The sequence below is a fragment of the Perca fluviatilis genome, chromosome 17 (assembly GCF_010015445.1).
Source record: "Perca fluviatilis chromosome 17, GENO_Pfluv_1.0, whole genome shotgun sequence".
In the NCBI taxonomy this organism is placed as follows: Eukaryota; Metazoa; Chordata; class Actinopteri; order Perciformes; family Percidae; genus Perca; species Perca fluviatilis.
The window spans coordinates 35,509,224-35,525,068 of NC_053128.1; the positions used below are offsets into that span (position 1 = coordinate 35,509,224).

Here is a 15,845-nt window from a genome sequence, read left to right on the forward strand (position 1 = left end):
GATCAATTACTTAAAAGCGTTGAATATAAAACTTTGTACAAGGTCTCCAGATACGTTCTGGAAGCTGAAACATACCTACTACTAGAATAATTTGCCATTGTTAACTGTGATTAAATATGAAATTAATACACTGTGAATGTGTAGCTATGCATTGACTTCGAGCAGCAATTTTCTCCCACACCAATCTCTCTCTTTTGCAGCAGCGGCGGCTGTCTCGCTTTTTAACAAAATGCATGTTCAACCTCGCTGTTTGTGCGCGTAGTTTATTTCCACCGACCCGTTTGTTTGTGGTTTGTTACCGATGGTGAATCGTAAAGATCAGCTTGGCTCCATTCATGCTGCCTTTTGTGCCTAGCGTAACCCTGGTGAACATACTCGAGTTGATTGAACCAACTCATATCCACGCTGTTCTGAGAACCGAAAACTCAAGAGTTTCTCATCTCAGGTTAAATCAACTCAGACATCAGGGATTAGACTCTCAGGTTTGTTCAACCTACCTCCTGCCTGGAATTAGGGGTGGGGAAAAAATCCGATGCAACATAGTATGGCGATATTTTTGATGGCAATCCTGTATCGATACACAGACAGCAAGTATCGATATTTTATGATATATGGGAAGTGTTGGTCGGTCTGTCTGCTTGACAATCACATTTTGCAGCAATAAAATTGATGTGAGATGACAAACAGAGAAATGTATCTTTTTAGATAAAACAGATGTTGACAAACTGTCCTTTTCGGGACATCATTTTAAATTGGAAAATCTAAGTTGGGGGAAAAAAAGGTAATACATTGTAATATATGTGCAGAATATTGCAATATGTTTAAAATCGCAATAATATTAGGTATCGTGGCGTAAGTATCATTGATGATATAAGTATCGTGGGGCCTCTGGTGATTCCCACCCCTACCTGGAATGGGCCTCAGGAGGATTAAACTCTTAGGGGGCTCAATTCTTAAAGGTGCAGTAGGTAAGACTTATAAAACTACCTTTCTGTCACATCTGCTGAAACTGACCCTATGTTCCAGTAGAACTACTACTACAGAAAGGGAGGGGAGGGACTGAGAAGTTGTCGATGTTCACATTTTTGGGCTAAGTTCTGGATCTTACAATCCTACCTCAGCACCTTTAATGTAAACATTAACTTGGTGCATTATAACCAAATATCTGAGGGGTGCTTCTTGCTTGTAGCTGAAGTTCTCTGAGAATCTCTTTTCGTGCCAAGACGCTGATCATTATTGTAACTGAAGTTTCCCTGACGGTAGGGTTCCACACAGAAACACCTCGCGAATTTCGCGCGAAAGTTTGCCTCGAGGGGGTGGGTCGCGAAAACAACAACATAACATGTTTTTAAATGTCCGGGCTGTTCAGAAGACAGGCGGTAAAATGCTAGCAGCAAACCATCGGTAAAAGCGTTAGCTCATAAATGCTCTGGTAACCTGGCTATGTAAGCCTAGCTGCCTCGCTGTGCCCACAATGAAATGCAATGTCGAACATGCTAGCGGGTGACCTGTCGGCTCGCTGAATCATTTTGAGTGTTTAAACTATCTCCAGTGGTCTGTTTTGGTGAGTGTATTATTGTTAAGCCCTGTTTAGGTTAGATACGAGAGCAAACCAACAATCACGTGTTACTTCCTAGCGTCAATGTTTGCCAATAAAGCATGTAATCAAACAAATGCACAAGTAGCCTCGCTAGCTAGCTACCTGGCTGAAACTACAATGAAATCAATGTCCGAACATGCTAGCGATTAGCCTGTCTGCTAGCTATTGAAAAGGATTAGAGTTCGACTAACATATACAGTTTTGTAACTCCGCCTCCAAAACACAAACCGCAGACCTGATTGGTTCTGCCAGTGGTCCTCATTTTGAATAAAGTTAAACTTTTCGTCAACTTTATTTAGCTCCCCTCTGGCGATTAAGCTCTCATTAATCTACGGCTAATCAGGGCGGGGTTGGTCTCAGTTCAGACCGCAACTCAATAGAGCAAAGCGAAATTGCAGCTGTGAAGCCTACCGTTAGAGGGCCGACACATAGCGATTACTGGCCCTGGGACAGTCTGGCCGAAAGTCGGTGACTCAAATCTGTTGGGTGTGTCGGTCTGGGGGCTGTGGCGTTCATTTTGCCGACCTGGCGTGTTCAGTGGAGCAGGAACGGTCCGGGACTCACCAGAGAGTGAGGCGGGATGGCGTGACTAAGAGTCTCTCTAAATCAGCGAAAATCTTTTAAAGCTGAACTTTGTTGATCTGAAATGAAGACAGATTCAGGAACTACACACACACACACACACACACACACACACACAGAGACAGACACACAATCTTTTTTAAACTGAACTTTGTTGATCTGAAGTGAAGACCGATTCAGCAACTGCAGACACACACACACACACATACAGAGACACACACACACACACACACACAACACACACAGAGACACAACACACACACAACACATACAGAGACACACAACACACACAAAACACACAACACACAGAGACAGACACACACACAACAGAGACACACACACAGCACACACACACACACAAGGAGACAGCAACACAAACAACACACACACACATACAGAGAAACACACACACACATACAGAGACACACACAACAGCACACACACACACACACACACACACACACAGCCTATTTCCAAGGTATTGGGTGACCATCCACAAAGCCCTGATCTCAATCCCATAGAACATTTGAAAGAGTCGCGAGCAAGAAGAGCCTCAAACCTGACCCAGTTACACCAGTTCTGTAAGAGCAGTGGGCGAAATACCAACAAACTATTGTAGAAAGCTTGAAGGATACCCAAATGTTTGGCCCAAAGTCAAGCAGTTCTGGACAATTCTACCAAATACTAAGGAAGTGTATGTATAATTCTGAGCTTTGATGAAAGTGATAAAAAAACACATAAAATTTCTCCCTTCATTTCGATACTGACATTTACCAATGCAAAAAATATGTTAATATGTATTGATCTAACAGAAAAAGGTTGACTCTGAGTTTAATGTATGACAGTAAAGAAATAAATGTTTTTCTGTTATTTTTCTAAAGGGTGTATGTAAATATCTGGTTCCAACTGCGCTGTTTACCTCACGCTCAGGTCAGTTGGGACTATACACCAGAGCTATGGGAGAAGCTGGAGGAAAGACATAGCTTTCTCCCCACCGCATTTAGGCTAATATGGGCTAATGTTTTTTCGACTGGCGCGTTCACCTGTGACCTTCTTCTTCTGTTATATTGGGGGTTTGGCATAACAACATTGCATGACTGCCACCAACTGTTGGCGTGCCGAGGCAACAGGTAGGTGAAAACATAGAGCCACAATAACTTCAAAGATTGTTCTGCTGTTTTCTTATCACTGAGCATCCAAACAGCACATACGCCAGGTGTGTGTTTGTGTGTTATCGGGACAACCAATAGGAAAAGAGACACGGATAATGTGTTGTTTTTTATACCTGGGCCTATTTGTGAATAATCTGAAACATATTATGTCTTTGTTGTTTCTTAACGAAGGCATTTGTCCACAATAAACGGTTTATTATCATTGAAATATGTTCAGTGAACCGAAATTAAGCCTCATCAAACATCAGCTGTCAACAACGCAGCATCACCAACTGGGGGAAACTCTGTTAGCAAAAATCTAGCCCGAATTTCCCTCCTCTGATTCCCAACAGGAAGTTCAGTGAATGGTGGCCGTTTTCACTTTCGGAAAAACGTTTTTTTCCACACCACGGATAAAGTAATATAACGGCTGTATTAGGACTACAAATGACACCAACGTTGCACCTTTTTTATAATGACCAATCTAGCTATCGGTGTGCAGCATGGTGGCCAACTGGCAACACTGGGGATTTTCACAGCAAGGGTTGGGTTGCGGTCGTTCGGGGGCTTTCTGTGGTAGGTTGCTGTTCTCCCAACCATGTTTCGCGTGGGTTCCATCCCACCCATCCATTCATATATATGCCACCATATTCTCCAATCCCTCCACCATACCACGTTTCATTCAACTCAAACACTAATTCCGCACTACCATTGCTACCCACTTAGGATGTCCGTTGGGCTCCCCACAAGCTCATTCCATATATATGTTCCTTGTTTCCTCCATTCAGCTATAGAGGGCTTCATGGGCACCGTTCTCTGCTCCCTCCACCATTCACGAACTCCATCTCCTCTCACCACATACATACATATTTTATACATACCATACCACATACATATTTCATACCATACATACATACCAGTTCTCCCATCTCTTTTTATATATACCTGCCTGTCATGTCCACATCTGACCATACATGTCACATCCACATGCATCATATGAATGCACATGTCTTCCTCTGTCTCTCACCTTCTCTCTCTCACTCTCTGTCTCTCTTATCTCTCTGTCTGATCATCTGTCTCCCTATTATGTATGTTCTATGCGCATTATTTCTCATCATCTTCTTACATATATCATACATACATTACTCATCATCATCATACATTTATCATCATCATACATACATACATCATATTATACATGCTCTCCATGTCTGTCTGTATCTCTACATGCATCATGTGTGTGTGTATATGTGTGTGTATGTCTGTGTCTGTCTGTCCCGTATGTGTAATATGCATGTGTGCAATCATGTATATATATGCATACATGCATCACATATGTCATGCATACATATATATGTCTATACATCACATCACAATACATACATACAATACATATGTCATAATACATGCATTACATGCATGCAATACATGTATGTGTCTTAGTGTGTCTCATGTATGGGATTCTTGGATCATTGATTGGTTCTAGGAACAGATTGAAGGGTTTGAGAATCAACAGTTGGTGGCAGTATGATGATTAACTGGTTTGGAATGTACCTCTAAGAGTGATCGTGTTAAAAATGACACAACATGTGTTGAGTTTAAACACATCTACAAGAATGTAACTCAGGGATAACACATGTTGTGTTAAATTCAACACAGCAAATGTGTAAACCACTTTACACATTTGCTGTGATTCCATGCTAATGGGACATGTTAGTTCTACACATTATTAATGTAAATCGTATGTGTACCTGAATACACACATAAAGGTGTTAGTTTGTGTAATAGAATTAATTGGTTCCTTTATATAAAATAGTGGGCAAAAATACATTAATTTAGTTTTTATTTAAGATTTCATTTGAAACCCTTTTTAAAAAGCACATTTTTTCAAAACTTAAAAGGCAAAGAAATGCAATATATTTCTCTTACATTCATTTGAAATACAATATAAACAGGCATTACAATCATCTGTAATACAATATAACCAGGCATTACATTCATTTGAAATACAATATAAACAGGCATTACATTCATTTTGTAATACAATATATATAACACAAGTTCAAAAATCCATGTTTTTAAAAGTAAATTCTGAACATGACATCACCATCAACAGAAGCACCTACAAAATCTTATACCTCGGATTGAGATAGAGCTCTTCAGTGCTTAAAATTTGACATAATGTCAAGAGGCCTAACATCTGCAACATCATCTACATTGATCATTTCAAAGTCTTTTGTTTTTGCACAACATATGCATAGAAATGCTTTCGTCAAAGTACTTAACTTCAAGTACTCTAATGAGGAAGAAGAATACCCCTCCCTGTGGTAAAACATGAATGATCTCATCAAAATAAGTGCTCTCCCCGATGATGCTGTGTCTTTAGTGGCAGCACCGATCCAGTCCTGTTACGTGTGGCCATTTACAGTCAGCAGATGTGTAACATAAATGATGCTCCTCATTGTGAAATCAGTGTGCAGGGCTGATTTAAGTCCCTCAAGTATAACAGCAGCTTTCTTTAAAAGCACCAATGTTCACAGGAAAGGCATTGTCAACACTGTATTTTTTTACAAAACGGGTCACCAAGCTTGAAATTGTACATTTGTTGAACCTGATGTTTTATAAGCAAGAGTTTTGGCAATATTTTTGAAATTGCATACCACTGACGCTTGCCTTTTCATTGGATTATGCTTTGACTCAAATCTCATACACCACAAGTGAGAAATAGGTCCAAACAAACACAGCATTCTTGGATAGTGTATCATAAAATGGTGCTTCAGATTAGATTTTGGCAAAACAACTTCTTGTAAAGCGTATGGTGATCTATGATGAGCTGTTTAAGAAACACAGCAAGCCCAACACTTACAACCGGTTGCGAAGATAATGCTGCAGATTTCCCTCAACAAAATGAACAGATGCCAAAACTGGTCTTCCCTATTAATGAAATCTCCCACTAAAATTGGTAAAACTTGCAAGAGACACCACATTTGGGAAGCAGTTTGCCTGACAGCATTTTCAGAAGATCTCAAATTGATAATGGCACTTGGTTTGTTTTTCTCATTCATGTAACCATAGTCAAAACCAGCAATCCTTTGATTAAGTTGCTCTAATGTGAAAAGCTTCTCTTCATAAATGAATTGGCGCAACAACAGCTTCACTTCCAAAGGAGCCACACCCTCAGTACATCATGCATTATGTCCACACATGTATTTTCTGTTACATGGAAATATTGCAGACTGTTCAAACAAGAGTTCCCTTTAACACCAGTTGAGCTTGGATCGCAGAACCTTACATGTTGCTCATAGTTCTCCCTGTTACGTTTTTTCGACATTGTCTTCATCAAACACTGACTGTATTTCCTGCTTATCGATCAAACCAAAACTGGCAACATTTGTTTTGCAGAAAAGCTTTCCACATAGCCACACAATGAATGTATTGCCAAATTATCTGCTGTCAAAATTGAAAGTGTTCCATGCAGCTTTTGAGTTTGTCCATTAACTTCAACTTCTATACCAGAGTTTTCAAGGACTCTGATGTCCTCAGAAGTGGCTCTAGTATCTTACCAAGCCCATATTTTTCCCTGTCGATTGAATTAAATAACACACATAAGTGAATGTGAGCTAGGGATGAATTGCATTCTGGGGGTAAATTCTGTAGAGTGGAAGTATACAGCACCCATTTTATGGATTTTTGTTTTGGAGCCCAGAGGATTTGTTGTCTCAACATCATCATAATACAACTGAATTTGCAGGGATTCTGGATACAGTTGGAATAGTGGATGAGTAGAGAATTGACACCCATCACTATAGTCTCGCATCATGTTGTCATTTCCTTTTTCTTGTTTTTAAGTAGACATTTTGCATTTTTCATTACTAAATAGAAATTTGATTGTTTCAAGTATTGGTACATACTGACAAGTGTCCGGTGCCAAAACCTGCTTCATTTGTCCCTGTTTCCGTACAGTATCTGCCCTGTGACCAAGGAAAAGTTCCTTTGGCTTGACAAGATGAAATTTTTTCTGAAAAATGTGTATTCATTTTAAAAGGAGTGTCTATGTCATCAAACATGTGTTTGGCACTTTCAAACTGTTCCATTAATGGTTGCACAAGTTCATGGTCATGTGGTACCTCCAGATTATTGAACACTGATGAAACCGAATTTTGTAATGTAGCTACAGTTGTTTCCACAAGTTCTTTAACACAAGTTACAGTTCTTGTTACATCCATTAATGTTACATTTGATCCAGCATACATTTTTGCCACAAATGAGGCTGCACTGTCACTTGAAGAAAAGTTTAAACCCCTCAGAAGGCTCAGCTAGGTTTTCCTCTAGAGGTGTAGTGTCGATGGTCCCTGGGAAGTCAGTAAATGTTGGGAAGGTCTGAAGAAGGGTAAACTCAACAACTGTGGTACTTGCTATTTGGTGCTCTCTAGAAAGGTGCTTGGTAAATGAATTAATGCTGTGGTATGTCCTTGGACAACCATCTTGGCTGCAAGTAAGTGTGAACTCCAATCCCTCTGACAATGCATGTATTTCCACGAAGGTGCCAAATCAGTTTCTTTATCAGTGTGAATCTTGACTGACATTTTGGACAACTGTACATATTTGGTGGGATCTAATTAATAGACTTCACTTTTGAAATGAGCTCTAATACCTTTGCTCTCCTGTTTGTTGACATGGGTAAATTAGTAAATGTACTTCGACGAATGAGAACACAGAGCTGAGCCGGGGCTGGAGTAGGCCAGGTTGCATACCCAGTAGAGCTTGAAGAGCTTGTCCACAGCACATGCCAGGCCTTCACCATCCAGGGATAGCAATCTTGTCAGACTTGCCCACAATGACATACTGCTGTGACCCTCCCCTTAGATGACCAATGCAGACTAGTTGTGGCTGTGTGCTCTGTGCTGGATCCTGGGATGCATTGTAGGGGAGGCAATGGTACTTCCTGCCTAAAATTAGAATATAGAAATAAGTAAAGTTAAGTTCAGCAGCAACATGTCGCAACTAGCTCCTTATAATTAGTTTTGTACATGTTAATATTTTATTAGTGTGCATGCTGACACAGCATTGTCTGACTCTCTGCTTTTTTTCCATCTGTCTTGGCAATATTAATGTAAATAATTTCTTCTTTAAAAGGAACAATGTTTAGATATAGATGATCTATTGGCGGAAATGGAATATAATATTCACAACTATGTTTTGATTCAATTTAATGCTTTTAAGAACTCAAGATATTCAATAACCAAATTTGAATAATCAAATTTTTCTTATTTAAGCATAGCAGGTAAGTATAAAAGTAAGCAAGTATGTGGTCCTGTGCAGCAGTAGATTTTATGTAGGAATATGGTTATTAGAGTGAGGTAGGCTAATCTAAATTTTGCTAACAGGTAAGTGCAAGTATAAAGTCTGTATTAGGTTCAGTGGTAGGTTTAAAGATTTTACATTAAACAAAGATTACCCCTACACACTTAACTCCAAGCCACATATGTTTTATGACGTTGTCAATAAACTTGCTTTCTGATAGCCTTGCACCTACATAATGTGCATATAACTCTCCTTAAAGGAACACGGCAACTTATTGGGACTTTATCTTATTCACTGTACCCCCAGAGTTAGACTAGTAACAACCCCATGCTTATCTCTTATTGGGTCTTTATCTTATTCACTGTACCCCCCAGAGTTAGACTAGTCCATACAGACCCTTCTCATCTCTTATTGGGACTTTATCTTATTCACTGTACCCCCCAGAGTTAGACTAGTCCATACATACCCTTCTCATCTCTTATTGGGACTTTATCTTATTCACTGCGACCTACCCCCAGAGTTAGACTAGTCCATACATACCCTTCTCATCTCTTATTGGGACTTTATCTTATTCACTGTACCCCCAGAGTTAGACTAGTCCATACAGACCGTTCTCATCTCTTATTGGGACTTTATCTTATTCACTGTACCCCCAGAGTTAGACTAGTCCATACATACCCTTCTCATCTCTTATTGGGACTTTATCTTATTCACAGTAACCCCAGAGTTAGACTAGTCCATACAGACCCTTCTCATCTCTTATTGGGACTTTATCTTATTCACTGTTACCCCCAGAGTTAGACTAGTCCATACACACCCTTCTCATCTCTTATTGGGACTTTATCTTATTCACAGTAACCCCAGAGTTAGACTAGTCCATACATACCCTTCTCATCTCTTATTGGGACTTTATCTTATTCACAGTAACCTCAGAGTTAGACTAGTCCATACATACCCTTCTCATCTCTTATTGGGACTTTATCTTATTCACTGTACCCCCAGAGTTAGACTAGTCCATACAGACCCTTCTCATCTCTTATTGGGACTTTATCTTATTCACAGTAACCCCAGAGTTAGACTAGTCCATACATAAAAGGGTATGAATGGACTAGTCTAACTCTGGGGGTAGTGAATAAGATAAAGAGTCTAATAAGTCGGTGTTCCCTTTATACAAATTTAAATCAGAAATGTGGACTATAATGACTTTTAAGGCCTAATATTCATACAATTGAATTTAAGACAATTTAAGGACGTGCAGAAACCCTGTCGAGGATTATCAACATTAACTCAAGATTCCCATCAAACATACCGGCACAAAATCAATGAGTTGTATAATAACGCCAGACTTGACGCTACTAGCTGGCTTGCTGCAACTGGTGGAAGGAGATGAGTAAGGACGACCAACATAATGTAGCACTTCTCATCTGCAAAGAGAAGAGAGGTAAACTCAAGCATATTAAATAATTTTGTGGAAAAATGGAAGAAATTAAATGTAACAAAAACACCATCAGTTTGGTCTTCCATCCCTTCAACAAGAGATGCAACATCACCCTTCTCCCTGGCGCAACAGCTTTCAGCTTCGGCATGATGCTGGCCTCCCAATGTAGGAACAGGTCCCCCCTTTCCTTGATGCATTTTACCAAACTCTGTATCAAGCTGGGTGGTTGCAGTGGACAGAGACACATAATATATAAGCCTCTTCAATTTATAATTACTTGTTTATAATTGCTTTAATCTACATGTACACATAAGTTTAATTGCTGCATTCCGGTTTTAAGCAAGGGGTACAAAAGACACCTACCAGTGTTGGTATATCCAAGAAGCGTGGATACTCTTGCAAGATTTCCTCCATGGTGGGTGAATGTTTGGATATCCAACGATCTGCGCCAGGTGAATGTTTTCTGCATCGCTGATTTGATTGAGGACATGTTTTCTGCAGAAGGCCTCAGCCTTTTCATCAGGTTGATGAACTCTCTGACTTCGCTGCCGTCCCCTTCATCCTGCACAGAACTTGACATCTCTTCAACATCTCGGCACCTCTTGTGTCTACTGTAACGCCGCTGCCTTCTTCTAGCTTCCGCGGATATTGCGAAGTCTCATCTCCAAAAACCCAGAGTGTGATGCTGGATCGAAGAAATGCTCCTGAGATTTAAGAGGGGGAAAAAGACATTTCAAATAATTTTCGGACCGGAATGGAAATTTCAAAACAGAAAATACTGGCTTTAGCATTGTTGTCAGAAAAGAAAGTATTTCAACTTAGCATGTTTCCTTAATATCTGATGACATATTGTGGTCATTTTATGATTTAAAGGAATCACATACCGTTTGATGAAATAGGGTTATTCACCGTCTCTTCTATATTTAAATGCATTTTTGTCTCGGTGCATGCATTGTCTTAGTCCAGCGGCACCGCTGCTAGCTTAACTTAAGCGTAATGAATGGAATCTATTGTGACCGTGTAGCATGTCGCGGGTAAAAGTGATCCCAACAACAACATAAACAAAACCTCATTACTTCTTGTGGCCTGCATGTTCAAATAAAAATAGCAATGCAGATTAAGACTAGATATATTAGGTATGGCAGATATTGACTGGGACTATATTTGGTGGAAGTAGACTACAGCCGAAGCACTGCTCCTCGGGCACAGAGATATCGGCAGCTCACAGGGCTCTCGGTCGGTCAAGTCACTGTTTTGGGTTAGTGGACGGGCCCGGCCCGCCGAGCCCCGCAGAGGCTCACTCAGGGCGACGGCGTTTTGGTTGTCCACTAACCCAGAAACAGTGACTTTACGCCGGCCACAGAGCCCTGTGAGCTGCCGATATCTGTGCAGCCTAAAACGGTAATTGAGCAGCAGAAAGAAAGTTTGGAGTGAGAGAGAAACGTGTGAGGGAGACTGGAGAAAAGGTGACTCTTACTGCAATGAAGAAATCAAAGAAAGCTAATCGGGCTATCGCGATTCAATGTGCTTGTCACGGTGCAGTTACGCCTCACCCCTGGTAGTTGTTCTGTGTGTTATTGTGTAGTTGAATAACTGTTAATGTGTTACGTTAACATGCCGGACACCTACCGTATTCAGCCTGTTATTCTGTGTGCTATTGTGTAGTTGACAGATGAAAAGGCGTTTTTGGTCTTGGATTTTGTGAAATTAATTTCTAAATATATGCGACTTATAGTCCAGTGCGACTTATATATTTTTTTTCCTCTTCATGATGCATTTTTTGACTGATCGACTTATACTCGGGGCGACTTATAGTCTGGAAAATACGGTACATATTGCTCCTTTAAATAATTATTACAGTTACAGAATATCATTGAATGGAAGTAGAACTGGTCATCCAATGTGTTTTATACCAGCCTAAGAGAGGAAATTACACTGTTAGAAGTAGCCAAAAAAAGTATCTCCCACACTATCGTTTTAAAATATAGTAAGCCACAAAGTATCTCTGGGTTTTACATTCAGGACTAAGTAGATTTCTGCCTTACCTTAAAATGTAGTTGGATAAAATCACAAGTTTTAATTTAAAAAAAACATTCTGATTATTTCCCTGTTTCAATATTTAAGCATTGCACACCCATAGCTAGCTCTACCCACTTTTCAACTAAGCAACTTTATACTCACAAAGCCTTCTCCTCTGCCATCAATTTGGACTTTAAGCGATGGGAAGATGGTGATGATGTTCTTTGCAAGAACCACCTTTTCAATAGTGGACGGATAACTAGTGGAACAAACACACAAACAGACAACAACTCATGAGACCTTTTTTCTCTTCTTTTAAAAATGACATGATAAGTCCTTACTGTCAAATGTGTGATGAAAAAGCAACTGTTAACAAAAAATGTGCCCTGTATCAAGCAAATGAGAATGTCTGTATACTTTATCCCCCATTGTAATTTATACACTTACGACATTCACAATTACATTCAATGCACATATGCTATACATTTTTAAAATAGTCCAATCATGACAAGTGGGCTTATTCGTATAACCATTCTTATAAGATACAAAAATAATATATAGTTCATGTTCATATACTGTACTTACAATCCATGCTTCTCCACTAAGTCAGAGATGCAAACTTTTAATGAGTTTTCATTCGGTCTTCTCTGTAACAATGGCCTTAGTTTGGAGTTCATCAAATATTTCTGGAACTTTCATTTCAAGCAGAGGCCTCAGACCAGCCTGCTGATCCGGCTCCTGTGTAGGCTGAACAGATAATTAAGAGCAGAGCAGAAAGTTAAGACTCTCTGTCTTCTCTGTAGTCTGTCTGACTTTTCTGAAACACAATTTGACTAGCTATACACATGATCCAAAATAAAATTATGGTAAAATTTACCTGCGTTTGACAGACTTCTCTTGGGACAGTTTGAAGATGGGATGCTTCTGAAAGAAGTGCACTTGGAATCTGTCAAGGTTACTATCTGCACACTACTGTCAACATCAGTAAACTCTTGGAAATCTGTGTTAAATTTTAAAATCCGGTCAGGAACGAATCCCAATTCACTTGTTTTTCCAGAAGTTCTGTTGTGCTTTGGACACTGTAAATTTTTCTTTTCAATTCATTTCCATTCTTAAAAGTAGTTGCAAGAACTTTCACAGATTCCTGCGGCCCATGTCTCCCTTCCTGCAAACATGAACAAAAATTAAAGTAAAAATCTAATTCATTGTGATATTGATAATTGTACTAATTGCAAAGTCAAATGTGATTAAATATTCCCATCCAACACAACGCTGAAGTTAACACCCAGATTTGCAGCCTCTGATTCGCCATTGTAAGGAAATGGAACTTACATACCTGAGCGTCCACTCCACGGTTTTCGCACTGCACCTCTTAGGATACTGTTGTGATATCATGTTAGACATTTTAGGTAAACCATTAAAGCTGAAACCCATTTCACATTTGGGAAAGCTTTATTGTATTTATGAAAATGAAAAAACGAGATTTCACTGCTTTTATCACATTGCCCATATTGGACCAGGTCCAGAATCAAAACCACGATAGTGCCGATTTGACAAGTCTAGGTATAGTGGACCTGGTCCAATATGGACAGGTGAAAAAGCTGTGAAATTGGACTAGTCAGACCCTCATTCACTCTCTCACACACACACACACACACACACACACACACACACACACAAAGACACACAAACAAAGACACGGATGCCACACACAACACACACACAAGACACACAAACAAAGACACGGATGCACACACACACACACACACGCACGCCGCGCGCCCACGCAACAGACAGACACAGGTGCACACGTACACAAAGAGACAGATTTTTTTTTTTCACAGAGACGCGACGCACGCGCGCACACACACACACACACACACGTTAAATATGGACTAACGTTACTTGTGTGTGTGTGAGAGGGCAGTAACCCCTTTAATTTTCATAAATAAACAGCTTTAATGCTTTACTTAAAATTTCTAACACGATTTCACAACATTAAGAGGAGCAGAAAAGCGGAGGCGGTCTTGAGCTTCGAAGGCTGCAAATCTGTCACCGTCTAATTATTGACGTTTTCGACCGTTGGTACTCGATTCCCCGTTTACCAGATTTCATGCCCGACTTAACAGAAGCAAAGCACTGTCTTACTAAAATGTCTCAAAATTAGTTACACATGGTGTCATTTTTTGGTAATTAGTCGGGTAAAAATAAACTTCAAAATCCCAATGGAAGTTTGGTATCGCCAGTCATTAGAGCGGCCCTGAATAAGACTAACGTTAAGCATCGGAGTTTATCTTTTATGATTTAACGTTAGTTGGCAGATTATATAGCTACATGGCAAATTTACCTTTACATTTTGGTTCGATGACAAGTCTCCAGCTTTAGCTAGCTATATTCCCAGTTGAGATTTCTGTACCATTTTAAGGAAAAATAAAACCGATATGAGAGCCAAGTATGAAGGCTCCGGTAACGTTCAGGAATAACGGGTAATAACGTTAACGTTCGGTAACCGTCAGTTAACTTCCAGAAACCGACCTAAGACGTTAAATACTGTGGCTACAGATTATTAAAGTTACAGCACGGATATTTTGATACATTAATTTAAAATTAATGTAAGATAGTTGCGGCTAGCTAACTAATGTGATGTTAACTAGCTAATGTTAGCTGGCTAGATCTAAATACTTTAAACCCTGACATTGCCAGCTAACTCAAAAAATATCGTATTTGTCAGATGATCACCAACTTCCAGACGCTTCGAAAACGTCGAGATATTTGCATTACGTTAAGATAAAATAGTGCTTACCGTGGAGTTTGGAGTCTCCATCCTAACCCTTCTCCTTGGGCCGGGACTGTGGCAGTTTTCTTTAGCGACTCACTGTAGCGCGAATATGGAAGAACCGCAAAAAGGATGACGCTGTTGCTGGGCAGAATTCAGATTCACTGTCCAACACATCAACTGTGTTAAGCCTTTTTACACATTATTTACACATGTTTTACACTCTTATGTAGAAATCCACACACAATGTGTTAAATGTGTAACAACACATTTTTGTGTGTCATTTTTTAACACATCTCTTCTAAGAGTGTAGTCTCTCCTCCTCAGCCTTACCTAGTCTCTCCTCCTCAGCCTGACTCGACCTAGTCTCTCCTCCTCAGTCTGACCTAGTCTCTCCTCCTCAGCCTGACTCAACCTAGTCTCTCCTCCTCAGTCTGACCTAGTCTCTCCTCCTCAGCCTGACCTAGTCTCTTCTCCTCAGCCTGACTCAACCTAGTCTCTCCTCCTCAGCCTGACCTAGTCTCTCCTCCTCAAGTCTGACCCTAGTCTTCTCCTCCTCAGCCTGACGCCGTCTCTGCGTCCTCAGCTGGGCTCGGCCTAGTCTCTCCTCCTCAGCCTGACCTAGTCTCTCCTCCTCAGTCAGCCTAGTCTCTCCTCCTCAGCCTGACACTGTCTCTGCGTCCCTCCAGCCACCAGGCTCGACCTGAGTCTCTCCTCCTCCATTCTGACCCTAGGCTCTCCTCCTCAGCCTGACCTAGTCTCTCCTCCTCAGCTCCTAGTCTCTCCTCCTCCAGCCTGACCCTAGTCTCTCCTCCTCAGCTGCTAGTCTCTCCTCCTCCGCCCCTGACCTAGTCTCTCCTCCTCCAGCCTGACTCGAGCCTAGTCTCTCCTCCTCAGCCTGACCTAGTCTCTCCTCCCTCAGTCTGACCTAGTCTCTCCTCCTCAGCCTGACATCGCAGGCTCTCCTCCTCAGCC

At 40.6% G+C, this 15,845-nt stretch overlaps 1 protein-coding gene and 1 long non-coding RNA gene across 3 annotated transcripts in view; one reads left to right on the forward strand and one right to left on the reverse strand.

Moving 5' to 3' along the window:
• LOC120545274 overlaps positions 1-15,845 on the forward strand; it is a 347,924-nt gene that overhangs the window by 249,028 nt on the left and 83,051 nt on the right. The window lies entirely within an intron of this gene.
• On the reverse strand, positions 10,717-12,717 carry LOC120545342. The gene is made up of 3 exons (XR_005636666.1): positions 12,680-12,717; positions 12,257-12,353; positions 10,717-10,779 (listed from the first exon to the last, which is right to left on the reverse strand). It is a non-coding gene; the product is annotated as an uncharacterized LOC120545342 (long non-coding RNA).